Genomic DNA, 20,692 nt, shown 5'->3' on the forward strand with positions numbered 1-20,692 from the left:
AATTTACATCCCGCACATCAGCATAACAAGGCTCCCTCTTCTCCAGTGCCTGTCTTGCCTTTCTGGTTTTTACACATTTTGTGGATGTCCGTTTTGACAGGTGGGAAGTGACACTTCTTTGTAGTGCCGATTTGTGTTGCACGCTTGCTTGCTTGGCCAAAAAGGGCGTATGCATTTTCTCCAGAATATATTCAGTGGAAATCGCATACGCCCATTTTGGCCAAGTGCATCATTGTCGAAGTTGTGTCCCTCTTCCTGTGCTTTGCTGGCGATTCCAACATACCTCTTGAAATCTGTTTCCTGCTATTCTTCCTCGCATTCATGTCCGCCTCGTTTCCTTCCCTCAACAGATTTTTGGACGATTGTTGTCCTTTATTACTCTGCCAGTTTGTGAATTGCTTTGCCCCTGTTCTCCATTTTTCAACTCGTTTTTGTGAGCTGAACGCAATTCCAAAATTTTGCTTCACGACCTATACTGGTTCCTGGTGGGTGTCTGAGAGTTTGGTTAATTCTTCTTCATGCCGGCAAATTAGAGTGTCATATGCCTGTCCAAATGCCTAACAGCTACTCTCTCTTTGGTTCTCCCTTTTCCCTTTCATCCTTAGCCAAATTGGCAACCAGTGGGAACCAGGAGGTTAAAGGGGCTGTCTCTTCACGTTGGGAGATTTATAGTAAAGCAGTTGGAAAGTCAAAACGGAGCACCAGGAGAGGGACTGTTCGTTGTGTTTTAGAAACCTTTTTTATTCACAGGGTATGCACTCTCTTGGTTTCCCGTCCATGTTATAGCTTTAGTAATATTACCTTCAACCAGGAGAGTTGGGACCCATCGAATTGGTGGCATGCATTATGGCTTTAATGGGCCTGCATTTTCTCCGCCAATCTCACCAATCCCCTCAGTCCCATGTGTCCATCCTTATGTCTCTTCCAGCTGTTGTTGTAGATTGTGTCATTCCAGGTTGCATCAGAGCCCTTGAAGGAATTGTGTAAGAATATCGCTGTTTTTTTAATTTTTTTTTTTTGAAATTCAGTTTTATAATGGGGTTGAGCTGATTTTCCCTTACTTGTTTTTGCCGGTCTAGACAAACTTGATTCCCTTACAGAGACATATGAATACATTGGTTTTAAGATTCTTACTATTCAGATATATTCCTCTCCTGGAAATAGGGATTTTGAGTCCCGTTCACTACGGACGAAGTAGTTCTTGTCTATTCTATATTTGGATTATGGAACGGTACCTGTGCTAATATCAAACTCTGGTTTTGTGCATCTCCCCACCTCTCCTTTCCCCTTAAGCATGCATAAGAGTGTTTTCTAAATCTGAGACACTGTTCTATTTCCTAATACAGTTCATATGTAGCCATGTTTACATTCCCTTCGTAAGTGATATCTTATGTCACAATGCACCATGGCCCTTGTCATAATAATGCTCCATGACCGCTGTCATCACATTGCACCATGCCTAGTTATCACAATGCTCCATTTCCCTTGTCATCACAATTCTCCTCGTCCTTGTCATCACGATGCTACATGACACTTCTCATCACAACATTACATGCTCTTGTCATTACAATTCTCCATGACCCCTGTCATCACAATGCTCCCTGACACCTGTCATCACAATGCTTCATGCCCCTTGTCATTACAGTGCTCCATGATGCTCGTCATCACAATTACCCAAGGTCTTCTCATCACAATGCTCCACGGTTTTGCCATCACAATGCTCCATGCCCTGGGCTTCTCACAGCTCAATGTCCCTTGTCCTCACAATTCTCCTCGTCCTTGTCATCACAATGCTCCATGGCACTTCTCATCACAATGTTATATGCCCTTGGCATCACAATACTCCATGCACTTGTCATCGCAATGCTCCATGACCCCTGTCATAGGAAGCTCCATGTGCTTGTCATCACAATGTTTCACGACCTGGAAATAAAAATTATCAGTGGCCCTTGTCATCACAATGCTCCATGCCCTTGTCATCACAATGCTCCGTTACCTTTGTCACAACAATCCTCCATGACACTTGGCATCACAATGCTCCGTGCTATTGTCATCACAATGGAACACGAAATATGTCATCACAATGCTCCCTGACACCTGTCTTCACAATACTCCATGAACTTGTCATCACTATGCTCCATGCCCTTGTCATCACAATGTGCCATGCCCAATGTCATCACAATAATCCATGAAACATCTCAGACCAATGCTCCATGCCCCTTTTCATCACAATGCTCCATGAACCCTGTCATCACAATGCACCATGCCCATCATCATAATGCTTCATGCTATTGTCATCACAATGAAATCAAAATGCTCCATCACCTCTATCATCACAATGCTCCAAACCCTTGTGATCACAATGTTCCATAACACTTGTGATCACAATGCCCCATGACGCTCGTCATCACAATTATCCATGGCCTTCTCATCACAATGCTCAATGACATTTGTCATCACAATGCTCAATACCCTTGTCATCACAATGCTCCCTGACACTTGTGGTCAGAATGCTCCTTGAACCCTTTCATGACAAGGCTCCATGCCTTTTTCATCACAATGATCCATGCCCTTTTCATCACGATGCTCCAAGGCCCCTGCAATAACAATGCTCCTTGCCCTTGTCATCACAAAGCTCCATGACAAATGTCATGAGAATGCTCCATGGCCTTCTCATCACAATGCTCCAAGACACCTGTAATCACAATGCTCCATTCCTCTTTTCATCAGAATGCTCCATGAGACTTGTCATCACAAGGATCCATGGTCTTCTCATCAAAATACTCCAGGACATTGTCATCAAAATGCTCCATTCCCTTATCATCACAATGCTCCATGACCCCTGTCATCACAATACTCCATGTACATTTTCAGCCCAATACTCCATGACCTTCTCACCATAATGCTCCATGCCACATATCATCACAATGCTCCATGACCACTGCCATCACAACGTCCATGACACCTGACAACACAATGATCCGGGACTCTTGTCCTCACAATGCTCCATTCCCTAGTCATCACAATTCTCCATGCCTGTGTCAGCAAAATGCTACATCACATTGTCATCACAATGCTCCATGCACTTGTCATCACAATACTCCATTACCATTGTCATCACAATCCTCCCTGAAACTTGGGGTCATATTGCTTCATGCCCTTGTCATCAAAATGTTCCAAACCCTTGTGATCACAATGTTCTATAACACTTGTCATCACAATGCTCCATGATGCCTGTCATGACAATACTCCAAGTCCTTATTGTCACAATGCTCCATGACCTTTGTCATCACAATGCTCAATACACTTCTCTTCACAATGCTCCCTGACACTTGTCGTCAGAATGCTCCTTGAACACTGTCATGAAAAGGCTCCATGCCTTTTTCATCAGAATGCTCCATGCCCTTTTCATCACAACGCTCCATGTCATTGTCATCACAATACTCCACAAGCTTGTCATCAGAATGCTCCATGGCCCCTGTCATCACAAAGCTCCATACCCTTAGACATTACAGTGCTCCATGATGCTCGTCATCACAATTATCCATGGTCTTCCCATCAAAATGCTCCACGGTCTTGCCATCACAATGCTCCATGCCTTGGTCATCCCAAAGCTCCATGTCCCCAGTCATCACAATGCTCCATGACCACTGTCATCACAATGCTCCATACCCCTTGTCATTAAAGTGCTCCATGACACTCGTCATCACAATTACCCATGGTCTTCTCATCAGAATCCTCCACGCACTTTTCATCAAAAGGCTCCATGACCACTGACATCACAATGTTCCCTAACCACTGTCATCAAAATGTTCCATGACCCTTTTCATCCAATTGCTCCATGACCCGGTCATCACAATGCTCCATTACCCCTGTCATAAAAATGATCCATGACCCGTGCCATCACCATGTTCCACGGCCTTGTCATCACAAGGCACCATGACCCTTGTCATCACAATGCTCCAAGACCCCTGTAATCACAATGTTCCATGCCCCTTTTCATCTCAATGCTCCATGAACCCTGTCATCACAGTGCACCATGCCGATCATCATAATGCTTCATGCTATTGCCATCACAGTGAAATCAAACTTCTCCATGAACTCTGTCATCACAATGCTCCAAACCATTGTGATCACAATGTTCCATAACACTTGTCATCACAAGGCCCCATGACACTGGTCATCACAATTATCCATGGACTTCTCATCACAATGTTCCATGACCTTTGTCATCACAATTCTCAATACACTTGTCCTCACAATGCTCCCGGACACTTGTCGTCAGTATGCTCATTGAACCCTGTCATGACAAGTCTCCATGCCTTTTTCATCACAATGATCCATGCCCTTTTCATCACAATGCTCCATGCCATTGTCATCACAATACTCCACAAGATTGTCATCAGAAATCTGCGTGACACATGTCATCACAATGCTCCATGACTCTTGTCATCACAATGCTCCAAGCCCTTTTCATCAAAATGCTCCGTTACCTTTGTCATCACAATCCTCCATGACACTTGGCCTCACAATGCTCCTATCCATTGTCATGACAATGGACCATGACATATGTCATCACAATGCTCCAACACCTGTCTTCACAGTACTCCATGACCTTCTCATCACAATGCTCGATGCCCTTGTCATCACAATTCACCATGCCCACTGTCATCTCAATAATCCATGAAAATTGTCAGACAAATGCTCCATGCCCCTTTCATCACAATGCTCCATGCTCTTTTATCACAATGCTCTATGACTCAGGTCATCACAATATTCCGTGACTCCAGTCATCACAGTGCTTCATGACCTTTGTCATCACAATGATCCATGCGCTCGTCATCACAAGGCTCTGTGACAATTGTCACCACAATGCTCCATGAACATTTAATCACAATTCTCGGTGACCCTTGTCATCACAATGCTCCATGCCTTTGTCAGCACAATACTCCATGACCCATGGCATCACAATGTGCCATGCCCTTGTCATAACAATGCTCCACATCGTTGTCATCACAATGCTCCATAAACCTTGTCATCACAGTGCTCCATGCATTTGTCAGCACAATGCTCCTGACCCATGTCATCACAAAGTGCCATGCGTTTGTCATCACAATGCTCCACAAGTTTATCATCACAATGCTCCATGCTCATCTCATCAAAATGCTCTCTCACCACTGATATCACAATGTTCCATCGCTAATCATCACAATACTCCCCCACCCCTGTCATTACAATGTTCCATGACCCTTGTCACAGCAGTGCTACATGCCCTTATCATCACAATGCTCCACGACACTTGACATCACAATGTTCCATAACCCATGTCATCACAATGCTCCTTGACCCTTTTCATCACAATGCTCCATGACACCTAACATCACAATGTTCCATAAACACTGTCATCAAAATGTTTCATGACCATGTCATCCAATTGCTCCATGACCCTGTCATCACAATGCTCCCTGCCCTTCTCATCACAATGCACCACACAATTGTCATCAAAATGCTCCATGGCCTATGTCATCACAAAGCTCCATGACCCTTGACATCACAATGCTGCATGCCATTGTCATCACAAACCTCCATGAAACCTCTCATCACATTGCTCCATGACGTTGTCATCACAAAGCTCCATGACGCTTGTGATCACAATGCTCGATGCCCTTCTCATCACAATGCACCATGCCTTTGTTATTGCAATCCTCCAAGACACATGTATCACTGTGTTCCGTGCACTTGTCATCACAATGCTCCATGCCCACTCTCATCACAATAATCCATGAAATTTTTCAGACCAATGCTCCATGCCCTTGTCATCACAATGCTCCATTACTACTGTCATAACAATGCTCCATAACCTCTGCAATCACAATGTTCCATGGCTTTGTCATGGCAAGACTCCATGACCCTTGTCATCACAATGCTCCAAGACCCCTGTAATCACAATACTCCATGCCCATGTCATCACTAAGCTCCCTGACGCATGTCATCAGAATGTTCCATGGCCTACTCATCACAATGCTCCATACCCTTTTCATCACAATGCTCCAAGACCCCTGTAATAACAATACTCCATGCCACTTTTCATCTCAGTGCTCCATGAACCTTGTCATCACAATGCACCATGCCCATCATCATAATGCTTCATGCTATTGTCATCACAATGAAATCAAAATTCTCCATGACCTCTGTCATCACAGTGCTCCAAATCCCTGTGATCACAATGTTCCATAAAACTTGTCATCACAACGCCCCATGATGCTGGTTACCACAATTATCCATGGACTTCTCATCACAATGCTCCATGACCTTTGTCATCACAATTCTCAATACACTTGTCATCACAATGCTCCCTGGATCTTGTCATCAGTATGCTCATTGAAAACTGTCATGACAAGTCTCCATGCCCTTTTCATCACAATGCTCCATGCCATTGTCATCACAGTACTCCACAAGCTTGTCATCAGAATGCTCTGTGACACTTGTCATCACAATGATCCATGAACCCTGTCATCAAAATGATCCATGACACTGTCATCACAATGCTCCATGCCCCTTGTCATTACAGTGCTCCATGATGCTCGTCATCACAATTATCCATGGTCTTCTCATCACAGTGTTCCACTGTCTTGCCATCACGATACTCCATGACCTGGTTATCACAATGCTCCATGTCCCCAGTCATCACAATGCTCCATGACCCCTGTCATCACAATACTCCATACCCCTTTTCATTACAGTGCTCCATGACGCTTGTAATCACAATTATCCATGCTCTTCTCATCACAATGCTCCACGCCCTTGTCATCAAAATGCTCCATGACACTTGTCATCACAAGGCTCCATGACCACTGTCATCACAATGCTCCATGACCCCTGTCATCACAATGCTCCAAACCCCTTGTCATTACAGTGCTCCATGACACTTGTCATCACAATTATCCATGGTCATCTTATCACAATGCTCCACGGTATTGCCATCGCAATGCTCCATGCCCTGGTCATCACACTGCTCCATGTCCCTGTCATCACAATTCTCCACGTTCTTGGCATCAGAATGCTCCATGACATTTCTCATCAAAGTGTTACATGCTTTGTCATCACAATTCTCAATGCACTTGTCATCGCAATGCTCCATGACCCCTGTCATAGCAAGCTCCATGTGCTTGTCATCACAATACTCCATGTGCTTGTCGTCACAATGCTCCATGACCTTTGTCATCACAAGGCTCCCTGACACTTGTTCTCAGAATGCTCCTTGAAACCTGTCATGAAAAGGCTCCATGCCTTTTTCATCACAATGCCCCATGTCGTTTTCTTCACAATGCTCCATGCCATTGTCATCAAAATACTCCACAAGCTTGTCATCAGAATGCTTCCTGACCCTTGTCATCACAATGCTCCATGACCCCTGTTATCACAATGATCCATACCCCTTGTCATTACAGTGCTCCATGACGCTCGTCATTACAGTTACCCGTGGTCTTCTCATCACAATGCTCCATGGTCTTGCCATCACAATGCTCCATGCCTTGGTCATCACAATGCTCCATGTCCCGTGTCACCACAATTCTCCACGTTCTTGGCATCACTATGCTCCATGACACTTCTCATCACAGTGTTACATGCGTTGTCATCACAATTCTCTGTGCACTTGTCATCGCAATGCTCCATGATCCCTGTCATAGCAAGCTCCATGTGCTTGTCATCACAATGCTTCATGAACTGGTCATCAAAATTCTCAATGGCCCTTGTCATCACAATGCTCCATGCCCTTGTCATCACAAAGCTCCATGACCCTTGTCATCACAATGCTCCAAGCCCTTGTCATCAAAATGCTCCATTACCTTTGTCATCACAATCCTCCATGACACTTGGCATCACAATGCTCCATTCCATTGTCATCGCAATGACCATGACATATCTCATCACAATGCTCCCTGACACCTGTCTTCACAATACTCCATGACCTTCTCATCACAATGCTCCATGACCTTTGTCATCACAATTCTCAATACACTTGTCATCACAATGCTCCCTGGAACTTGTCATCAGTATGCTCATTGAAAACTGTCATGACAAGTCTCCATGCCCTTTTCATCACAATGATCCATGCCCTTTTCATCACAATGCTCCATGCCATTGTCATCACAATACTCCACAAGCTTGTCATCAAAATGCTCCGTGACACTTGTCATCACAATGATCCATGAACCCTGTCATCAAAATGTTCCATGACACCTGTCATCACAATGCTCCATTCCCCTTGTCATTACAGTGCTCCATGATGCTCGTCATCACAATTATCCATGGTCTTCTCATCACAGTGCTCCACGGTCTTGCCATCACAATGCTCCATGCCTTGGTCATCACAGTGCTCCATGTCCCCAGTCATCACAATGCTCCATGACCCCTGTCACCACAATACTCCATACCCCTTTTCATTACAGTGCTCCATGACGCTCGTAATCACAATTATCCATGCTCTTCTCATCACAATGCTCCACGCCCTTGTCATCAACATGCTCCATGACACTTGTCATCACAATGCTCCATGACCACTGTCATCACAATGCTCCATGACCCCTGTCATCACAATGCTCCAAACCCCTTGTCGTTACAGTGCTCCATGACGCTTGTCATCACAATTATCCATGGTCTTCTCATCACAATGCTCCACGGTCTTGCCATCACAATGCTCCATGCCCTGGTCATCACACTGCTCCATGTCCCTGTCATCACAATTCTCCACGTTCTTGGCATCAGAATGCTCCATGACATTTCTCCTCAAAGTGTTACATGCTTTGTCATCACAATTCTCAATGCACTTGTCATCGCAATGCTCCACGACCCCTGTCATAGCAACCTCCATGTGCTTGTCATCACAATACTCCATGTGCTTGTTGTCACAATGCTCCATGACCTTTGTCATCACAAGGCTCCCTGACACTTGTTCTCAGAATGCTCCTTGATACCTGTCATGAAAATGCTCCATGCCTTTTTCATCACAATGCCCCATGTCGTTTTCTTCACAATGCTCCATGCCATTGTCATCAAAATACTCCACAAGCTTGTCATCAGAATGCTTCCTGACCCTTGTCATCACAATGCTCCATGACCCCTGTTATCACAATGCTCCATACCCGTTGTCATTACAGTGCTCCATGACGCTCGTCATCACAGTTACCCGTGGTCTTCTCATCACAGTGCTCCACGGTCTTGCCATCACAATGCTCCACGCCTTCTTCATCACAATGCTCCATGTCCCGTGTCATCACAATTCTCCACGTTCTTGGCATCACTATGCTCCATGACACTTCTCATCACAGTGTTACATGCTTTGTCATCACAATTCTCAATGCACTTGTCATCACAATTCTCCATGACCCCTGTCATAGCAAGCTCCAAGTGATTCTCCTCATAATACTTCATGAACGTGTCATCAAAATTCTCAATGGACATTGTCAACAGAATGCTCCATGACTCTTGTCATCACAATGCTCCAAGCCCTTTTCATCAAAATGCTCCGTTACCTTTGTCATCACAATCCTCCATGACACTTGGCATCACAATGCTCCTATCCATTGTCATGACAATGGACCATGACATATGTCATCACAATGCTCCAACACCTGTCTTCACAGTACTCCATGATCTTCTCATCACAATGCTCGATGCCCTTGTCATCAAAATTCACCATGCCCACTGTCATCTCAATAATCCATGAAAATTGTCAGACAAATGCTCCATGCCCCTTTCATCACAATGCTCCATGCTCTTTTATAACAATGCTCTATGACTCAGGTCATCACAATATTCCGTGACTCCAGTCATCACAGTGCTTCATGACCTTTGTCATCACAATGATCCATGCGCTCGTCATCACAAGGCTCTGTGACAATTGTCACCACAATGCTCCATGAACATTTAATCACAATTCTCGGTGACCCTTGTCATCACAATGCTCCATGCCTTTGTCAGCACAATACTCCATGACCCATGGCATCACAATGTGCCATGCCCTTGTCATAACAATGCTCCACATCGTTGTCATCACAATGCTCCATAAACCTTGTCATCACAGTGCTCCATGCATTTGTCAGCACAATGCTCCTGACCCATGTCATCACAAAGTGCCATGCGTTTGTCATCACAATGCTCCACAAGTTTGTCATCACAATGCTCCATGCTCATCGCATCAAAATGCTCTCTCACCACTGATATCACAATGTTCCATCGCTAATCATCACAATACCCCCACACCCCTGTCGTTAAAATGTTCCATGACCCTTGTCACAACAGTGCTACATGCACTTATCATCACAATGCTCCATGACCCTTGATATCACAATGTTCCATAACCCCTGTCATCACAATGCTCCTTGACCCTTTTCATCACAATGCTCCATGACCCCTAACATCACAATGTTCCATAAACACTGTCATCAGAATGTTTCATGACCATTTCATCCAATTGCTCCATGACCCTGTCATCACAATGCTCCCTGCCCTTCTCATCACAATGCACCACACACTTCTCATCAAAATGCTCCATGGCCAATGTAATCACAAAGCTCCATGACCTTTGGCATCACAATGCTCCATGCCATTGTCATCACAAAGTTCCATGAAACCTCTCATCACATTGCTCCATGGTGTTGTCATCACAAAGCAACATGACGCTTGTCATCACAATGCTTGATGGCCTTCTCATCACAATGCACCATGCCTTTGTCATTGCAATCCTCCAAGACACATGTATCACTGAGTTCCGTGCACTTGTCATCACAATGCTCCATGCCCACTCTCATCACAATAATCCATGAAACTTTTCAGACCAATGCTCCATGCCCTTGTCATCACAATGCTCCATTACACCTGTCATAACAGTGCTCCATGACCCCTGCCTTTGTCAACACAAGACTCCATGACCCTTGTCATCACAATGCTCCAAGACCCCTGTAATCACAATGCTCCATGCCCATGTCATCACAAAGCTCCCTGACGCATGTCATCAGAATGCTCCATGGCCTTCTCATCACAATGCTCCATGCCCATTTCATCACAATGCTCCAAGACCCCTGTAATAACAATACCCCATGCCACTTTTAATCTCAATGCTCCATGAACCCTGTCATCACAATGCACCATGCCCATCATCATAATGCTACATGCTATTGTCATCACAATGAAATCAAAATTCTCCACGACCTCTGTCATCACAATGCTCCAAACCCCTCTGATCACAATGTTCCATAAAACTGTTCATCACAATGCCCCATGATGCTGGTTATAACAGTTATCCATGGACTTCTCATCACAATGCTCCATGACCCCTGACATCACAATGTTCCATAAACACTGTCATCAAAATATTTCATGACCATTTCATCCAATTGCTCCATGATCCTGTCATCACAATGCTCCCTGCACTTCTCATCACAATGCACCACAACCTGTCATCAAAATGCTCCATGGCCTATTTCATCACAAAGCTCCATGACCCTTGGCATCACAATGCTGCATGCCATTGTCATCACAAAGCTCCATGAAACCTCTCATCACATTGCTCCATGACGTTGTCATCACAAAGCTCCATGATGCTTGTCATCACAATGCTCGATGCCCTTCTCATGACAATGCACCATGCCTTTGTTATTGCAATCCTCCAAGACACATGTATCACTGTGTTCCGTGCACTTGTCATCACAATGCTCCATGCCCACTCTCATCACAATAATCCATGAAATTTTTCAGACCAATGCTCCATGCCCTTGTCATCACAATGCTCCATTACCACTGTCATAACAATGCTCCATAACCTCTGCAATCAAAATGTTCCAAGGCTTTGTCATCGCAAGACTCCAAGACCCTTGTCATCACAATGCTCCAAGACCCCTGTAATCACAATGCTCCATGCCCATGTCATCACAAAGCTCCCTGACGCATGTCATCAGAATGCTCCATGGCCTTCTCATCACAATGCTCCATGCCCTTTTCATCACAATGCTCCAAGACCCCTGTAATAACAATACTCCATGCCACTTTTCATCTCAGTGCTCCATGAACCCTGTCATCACAATGCACCATGCCCATCATCATAATGCTTCATGCTATTGTCATCACAATGAAATCAAAATTCTCCATGACCTCTGTCATCACAGTGCTCCAAATCCCTGTGATCACAATGTTCCATAAAACTTGTCATCACAACGCCCCATGATGCTGGTTACCACAATTATCCATGGACTTCTCATCACAATGCTCCATGACCTTTGTCATCACAATTCTCAATACACTTGTCATCACAATGCTCCCTGGAACTTGTCATCAGTATGCTCATTGAAAACTGTCATGAGAAGTCTCCATGCCCTTTTCATCACAATGATCCATGCCCTTTTCATCACAATGCTCCATGCCATTGTCATCACAATACTCCACAAGCTTGTCATCAGAAAGCTCTGTGACACTTGTCATCACAATGATCCATGAACCCTGTCATCAAAATGTTCCATGACACCTGTCATCACAATGCTCCATGCCGCTTGTCATTACAGTGCTCCATGATGCTCGTCATCACAATTATCAATGGTCTTCTCATCACAGTGCTCCACTGTCTTGCCATCACAATGCTCCATGACCTGGTTATCACAATGCTCCATGTCCCCAGTCATCACAATGCTCCATGACCCCTGTCATCACAATACTCCATACCCCTTTTCATTACAGTGCTCCATGACGCTCGTAATCACAATTATCCATGCTCTTCTCATCACAATGCTCCACGCCCTTGTCATCAAAATGCTCCATGACACTTGTCATCACAATGCTCCATGACCACAGTCATCACAATGCTCCATGACCCCTGTCATCACAATGCTCCAAACCCCTTGTCATTACAGTGCTCCATGACGCTTGTCATCACAATTATCCATGGTCTTCTCATCACAATGCTCCACGGTCTTGCCATCGCAATGCTCCATGCCCTGGTCATCACACTGCTCCATGTCCCTGTCATCACAATTCTCCACGTTCTTGGCATCAGAATGCTCCATGACACTTCTCATCAAAGTGTTACATGCTTTGTCATCACAATTCTCAATGCACTTGTCATCGCAATGCTCCATGACCCCTGTCATAGCAAACTCCATGTGCTTGTCATCACAATACTCCATGTGCTTGTCGTCACAATGCTCCATGACCTTTGTCATCACAAGGCTCCCTGACACTTGTTCTCAGAATGCTCCTTGAAACCTGTCATGAAAAGGCTCCATGCCTTTTTCATCACAATGCCCCATGTCGTTTTCTTCACAATGCTCCATGCCATTTTCATCAAAATACTCCACAAGCTTGTCAACACAATGCTCCCTGACCCTTGTCATCACAATGCTCCATGACCCCTTTTATCACAAAGCTCCATACCCATTGTCATTACAGTGCTCCCTGACGCTCGTCATCACAGTTACCCGTGGTCTTCTCATCACAATGCTCCACGGTCTTGCCATCACAATGCTCCATGCCTTGTTCATCACAATGCTCCATGTCCCGTGTCATCACAATTCTCCACGTTCTTGGCATCACTATGCTCCATGACACTTCTCATCACAGTGTTACATGCTTTGTCATCACAATTCTCAATGCACTTGTCATCGCAATTCTCCATGACCCCTGTTATAGCAAGCTCCATGTGCTTGTCATCACAATGCTTCATGAACTGGTCATCAAAATTCTCAATGGCCCTTGTCATCACAATGCTCCATGCCCTTGTCATCACAAAGCTCCATGACCCTTGTCATCACAGTGCTCCAAGCCCTTGTCATCAAAATGCTCCATTACCTTTGTCATCACAATCCTCCATGACACTTGGCATCACAATGCTCCATTCCATTGTCATCGCAATGACCATGACATATCTCATCACAATGCTCCCTGACACCTGTCTTCACAATACTCCATGACCTTCTCATCACAATGCTCCATGCCCTTGTCATCACAATGCGCCATGCCCACTCTCATCACAATAGTCCATGAAATTTGTCACACCAATGCAACATGCACCTGTCATCACAATGCTGCATGCACTTTCATCACAATGCTCTATGACCCCTGTCATCACAATGCTCCGTGACTCCAGTCATCACAATGCTTCATGACCATTGTCATCACAATGCTCCATGAACATATCATCACAATGCTCCGTGACCCTAGTCATCACAATGCTCCATGCCTTTGTCAGCACAATACTCCATGACCCATGGCATCACAATGTGCCATGCGCTTGTCATCACAATGCTCCACATCATTGTCATCACAATGCTCCATAAACCTTGTCATCACAATGATCCATGCGTTTGTCAGCACAATGCTCCATGACCCATATCATTACAATGTGCCATGCGTTTGTCATCACAGTGCTCCACAACCTTGTTATCACAATGCTCCATGCACTTCTCATCAAAATGCTCTCTCACCAATGATATCACAATGTTCCTTAACTAATCATCTCAATACTCCCTCACACCTGTCATCACAATGTTCCATAAACCTTGTCACAACAATGCTACATGCACTTATCATCACAATGCTCCATGCCCCTGACATCACAATGTTCCATAACCCCTGTCATCACAATGCTCCATGACCCTTTTCATCACAATGCTCCATGACCCCTGACATCACAATGTTCCATAATCACTGTCATCAAAATGTTCCATGACCATTTCATCCAATTGCTCCATGACCCTGTCAACACAATGCTCCCTGCCCTTCTCATTACAATGCACCACATCCTTGTCATCAAAATGCTCCATGGCCTATGTCATCACAAAGCTCCATGACGCTTGGCATCACAATGCTGCATGCCATTGTCATCACAAAGCTCCATGAAACCTCTCATCATATTGCTCCATGACGTTGTCATCACAAAGCTCCATGACGCTTGTCATCACAAAGCTCGATGCCCTTCTCATCACAATGCACCATGCCTTTGTCATTGCAATCCTCCAAGACACATGTATCACTGTGTTCCGTGCACTTGTCATCACAATGCTCCATGCCCACTCTCATCACAATAATCCATGAAACTTTTCAGACCAATGCTCCATGCCCTTGTCATCACAATGCTCCATTATAACTGTCATAACAATGCTCCATGACCCCTGCCATCACAATGTTCCACTGCTTTGTCATCGCAAGACTCCAAGACCCTTGTCATCACAATGCTCCAAGACCCCTGTAATCACAATGTTCCATGCCCATGTCATCACAAAGCTCCCTGACGCATGTCATCAGAATGCTCCATGGCTTTCTCATCACAATGCTCCATGCCCTCCTCATCAGAATGCACCATGCCTTTGTCATTGCAATCCTCCAAGACACATGCATCACTGAGTTCCGTGCACTTGTCATCACAATGCTCCATGCCCACTCTCATCACAATAATCCATGAAACTTTTCAGACCAATGCTCCATGCCCTTGTCATCACAATGCTCCATTACACCTGTCATAACAATGCTCCATGACCCCTGCCTTTGTCAACACAAGACTCCATGACCCTTGTCATCACAATCCTCCAAGACCCCTGTAATCACAATGCTCCATGCCCATGTCATCACAAAGCTCCCTGACGCATGTCATCAGAATGCTCCATGGCCTTCTCATCACAATTCTCCATGCCCATTTCATCACAATGCTCCAAGACCCCTGTAATAACAATACCCCATGCCACTTTTAATCTCAATGCTCCATGAACCCTGTCATCACAATGCACCATGCCCATCATCATAATGCTACATGCTATTGTCATCACAATGAAATCAAAATTCTCCACGACCTCTGTCATCACAATGCTCCAAACCCCTCTGATCACAATGTTCCATAAAACAGTTCATCACAATGCCCCATGATGCTGGTTATAACAGTTATCCATGGACTTCTCATCACAATGCTCCATGACCCCTGACATCACAATGTTCCATAAACACTGTCATCAAAATATTTCATGACCATTTCATCCAATTGCTCCATGATCCTGTCATCACAATGCTCCCTGCCCTTCTCATCACAATGCACCACAACCTGTCATCAAAATGCTCCATGGCCTATGTCATCACAAAGCTCCATGACCCTTGGCATCACAATGCTGCATGCCATTGTCATCACAAAGCTCCATGAAACCTCTCATCACATTGATCCATGACGTTGTCATCACAAAGCTACATGACGCTTGTCATCACAATGCTCAATGCCCTTCTCATGACAATGCACCATGCCTTTGTTATTGCAATCCTCCAAGACACATGTATCACTGTGTTCCGTGCACTTGTCATCACAATGCTCCATGCCCACTCTCATCACAATAATCCATGAAATTTTTCAGACCAATGCTCCATGCCCTTGTCATCACAATGCTCCTTTACCACTGTCATAACAATGCTCCATAACCTCTGCAATCACAATGTTCCATGGCTTTGTCATCGCAAGACTCCAAGACCCTTGTCATCCCAATGCTCCAAGACCCCTGTAATCACAATGCTCCATGCCCATGTCATCACAAAGCTCCCTGACGCATGTCATCAGAATGCTCCATGGCCTTCTCATCACAATGCTCCATGCCCTTTTCATCACAATGCTCCAAGACCCCTGTAATAACAATACTCCATGCCACTTTTCATCTCAGTGCTCCATGAACCCTGTCATCACAATGCACCATGCCCATCATCATAATGCTTCATGCTATTGTCATCACAATGAAATCAAAATTCTCCATGACCTCTGTCATCACAGTGCTCCAAATCCCTGTGATCACAATGTTCCATAAAACTTGTCATCACAACGCCCCATGATGCTGGTTACCACAATTATCCATGGACTTCTCATCACAATGCTCCATGACCTTTGTCATCACAATTCTCAATACACTTGTCATCACAATGCTCCCTGGAACTTGTCATCAGTATGCTCATTGAAAACTGTCATGAGAAGTCTCCATGCCCTTTTCATCACAATGATCCATGCCCTTTTCATCACAATGCTCCATGCCATTGTCATCACAATACTCCACAAGCTTGTCATCAGAAAGCTCTGTGACACTTGTCATCACAATGATCCATGAACCCTGTCATCAAAATGTTCCATGACACCTGTCATCACAATGCTCCATGCCGCTTGTCATTACAGTGCTCCATGATGCTCGTCATCACAATTATCAATGGTCTTCTCATCACAGTGCTCCACTGTCTTGCCATCACAATGCTCCATGACCTGGTTATCACAATGCTCCATGTCCCCAGTCATCACAATGCTCCATGACCCCTGTCATCACAATACTCCATACCCCTTTTCATTACAGTGCTCCATGACGCTCGTAATCACAATTATCCATGCTCTTCTCATCACAATGCTCCACGCCCTTGTCATCAAAATGCTCCATGACACTTGTCATCACAATGCTCCATGACCACAGTCATCACAATGCTCCATGACCCCTGTCATCACAATGCTCCAAACCCCTTGTCATTACAGTGCTCCATGACGCTTGTCATCACAATTATCCATGGTCTTCTCATCACAATGCTCCACGGTCTTGCCATCGCAATGCTCCATGCCCTGGTCATCACACTGCTCCATGTCCCTGTCATCACAATTCTCCACGTTCTTGGCATCAGAATGCTCCATGACACTTCTCATCAAAGTGTTACATGCTTTGTCATCACAATTCTCAATGCACTTGTCATCGCAATGCTCCATGACCCCTGTCATAGCAAACTCCATGTGCTTGTCATCACAATACTCCATGTGCTTGTCGTCACAATGCTCCATGACCTTTGTCATCACAAGGCTCCCTGACACTTGTTCTCAGAATGCTCCTTGAAACCTGTCATGAAAAGGCTCCATGCCTTTTTCATCACAATGCCCCATGTCGTTTTCTTCACAATGCTCCATGCCATTTTCATCAAAATACTCCACAAGCTTGTCAACACAATGCTCCCTGACCCTTGTCATCACAATGCTCCATGACCCCTTTTATCACAAAGCTCCATACCCATTGTCATTACAGTGCTCCCTGACGCTCGTCATCACAGTTACCCGTGGTCTTCTCATCACAATGCTCCACGGTCTTGCCATCACAATGCTCCATGCCTTGTTCATCACAATGCTCCATGTCCCGTGTCATCACAATTCTCCACGTTCTTGGCATCACTATGCTCCATGACACTTCTCATCACAGTGTTACATGCTTTGTCATCACAATTCTCAATGCACTTGTCATCGCAATTCTCCATGACCCCTGTTATAGCAAGCTCCATGTGCTTGTCATCACAATGCTTCATGAACTGGTCATCAAAATTCTCAATGGCCCTTGTCATCACAATGCTCCATGCCCTTGTCATCACAAAGCTCCATGACCCTTGTCATCACAGTGCTCCAAGCCCTTGTCATCAAAATGCTCCATTACCTTTGTCATCACAATCCTCCATGACACTTGGCATCACAATGCTCCATTCCATTGTCATCGCAATGACCATGACATATCTCATCACAATGCTCCCTGACACCTGTCTTCACAATACTCCATGACCTTCTCATCACAATGCTCCATGCCCTTGTCATCACAATGCGCCATGCCCACTCTCATCACAATAGTCCATGAAATTTGTCAGACCAATGCAACATGCACCTGTCATCACAATGCTGCATGCACTTTCATCACAATGCTCTATGACCCCTGTCATCACAATGCTCCGTGACTCCAGTCATCACAATGCTTCATGACCATTGTCATCACAATGCTCCATGAACATATCATCACAATGCTCCGTGACCCTAGTCATCACAATGCTCCATGCCTTTGTCAGCACAATACTCCATGACCCATGGCATCACAATGCGCCATGCGCTTGTCATCACAATGCTCCACATCGTTGTCATCACAATGCTCCATAAACCTTGTCATCACAATGATCCATGCGTTTGTCAGCACAATGCTCCATGACCCATATCATTACAATGTGCCATGCGTTTGTCATCACAGTGCTCCACAACCTTGTTATCACAATGCTCCATGCACTTCTCATCAAAATGCTCTCTCACCAATGATATCACAATGTTCCTTAACTAATCATCTCAATACTCCCTCACACCTGTCATCACAATGTTCCATAAACCTTGTCACAACAATGCTACATGCACTTATCATCACAATGCTCCATGCCCCTGACATCACAATGTTCCATAACCCCTGTCATCACAATGCTCCATGACCCTTTCAATCACAATGCTCCATGACCCCTGACATCACAATGTTCCATAATCACTGTCATCAAAATGTTCCATGACCATTTCATCCAATTGCTCCATGACCCTGTCAACACAATGCTCCCTGCCCTTCTCATTACAATGCACCACACCCTTGTCATCAAAATGCTCCATGGCCTATGTCATCACAAAGCTCCATGACGCTTGGCATCACAATGCTGCATGCCATTGTCATCACAAAGCTCCATGAAACCTCTCATCATATTGCTCCATGACGTTGTCATCACAAAGCTCCATGACGCTTGTCATCACAATGCTCGATGCCCTTCTCATCACAATGCACCATGCCTTTGTCATTGCAATCCTCCAAGACACATGTATCACTGTGTTCCGTGCACTTGTCATCACAATGCTCCATGCCCACTCTCATCACAATAATCCATGAAACTTTTCAGACCAATGCTCCATGCCCTTGTCATCACAATGCTCCATTATAACTGTCATAACAATGCTCCATGACCCCTGCCATCACAATGTTCCACGGCTTTCTCATCGCAAGACTCCAAGACCCTTGTCATCACAATGCTCCAAGACCCCTGTAATCACAATGCTCCATGCCCATGTCATCACAAAGCTCCCTGACGCATGTCATCAGAATGTTCCATGGCTTTCTCATCACAATGCTCCATGCCCTCCTCATCAGAATGCACCATGCCTTTGTCATTGCAATCCTCCAAAACACATGCATCACTGAGTTCCGTGCACTTGTCATCACAATGCTCCATGCCCACTCTCATCACAATAATCCATGAAACTTTTCAGACCAATGCTCCATGCCCTTGTCATCACAATGCTCCATTACACCTGTCATAACAATGCTCCATGACCCCTGCCTTTGTCAACACAAGACTCCATGACCCTTGTCATCACAATGCTCCAAGACCCCTGTAATCACAATGCTCCATGCCCATGTCATCACAAAGCTCCCTGATGCATGTCATCAGAATTCTCCATGGCCTTCTCATCACAATGCTCCATGCCCATTTCATCACAATGCTCCAAGACCCCTGTAATAACAATACCCCATGCCACTTTTAATCTCAATGCTCCATGAACCCTGTCATCACAATGCACCATGCCCATCATCATAATGCTACATGCTATTGTCATCACAATGAAATCAAAATTCTCCACGACCTCTGTCATCACAATGCTCCAAACCCCTCTGATCACAATGTTCCATAAAACTGTTCATCACAATGCCCCATGATGCTGGTTATAACAGTTATCCATGGACTTCTCATCACAATGCTCCATGACCCCTGACATCACAATGTTCCATAAACACTGTCATCAAAATATTTCATGACCATTTCATCCAATTGCTCCATGATCCTGTCATCACAATGCTCCCTGCCCTTCTCATCACAA

Source organism: Mesoplodon bidens, assembly GCF_964165515.1.
Source record: "Mesoplodon bidens genome assembly, contig: HAP1_SCAFFOLD_34, whole genome shotgun sequence".
Lineage (NCBI taxonomy): Eukaryota > Metazoa > Chordata > Mammalia > Artiodactyla > Ziphiidae > Mesoplodon > Mesoplodon bidens.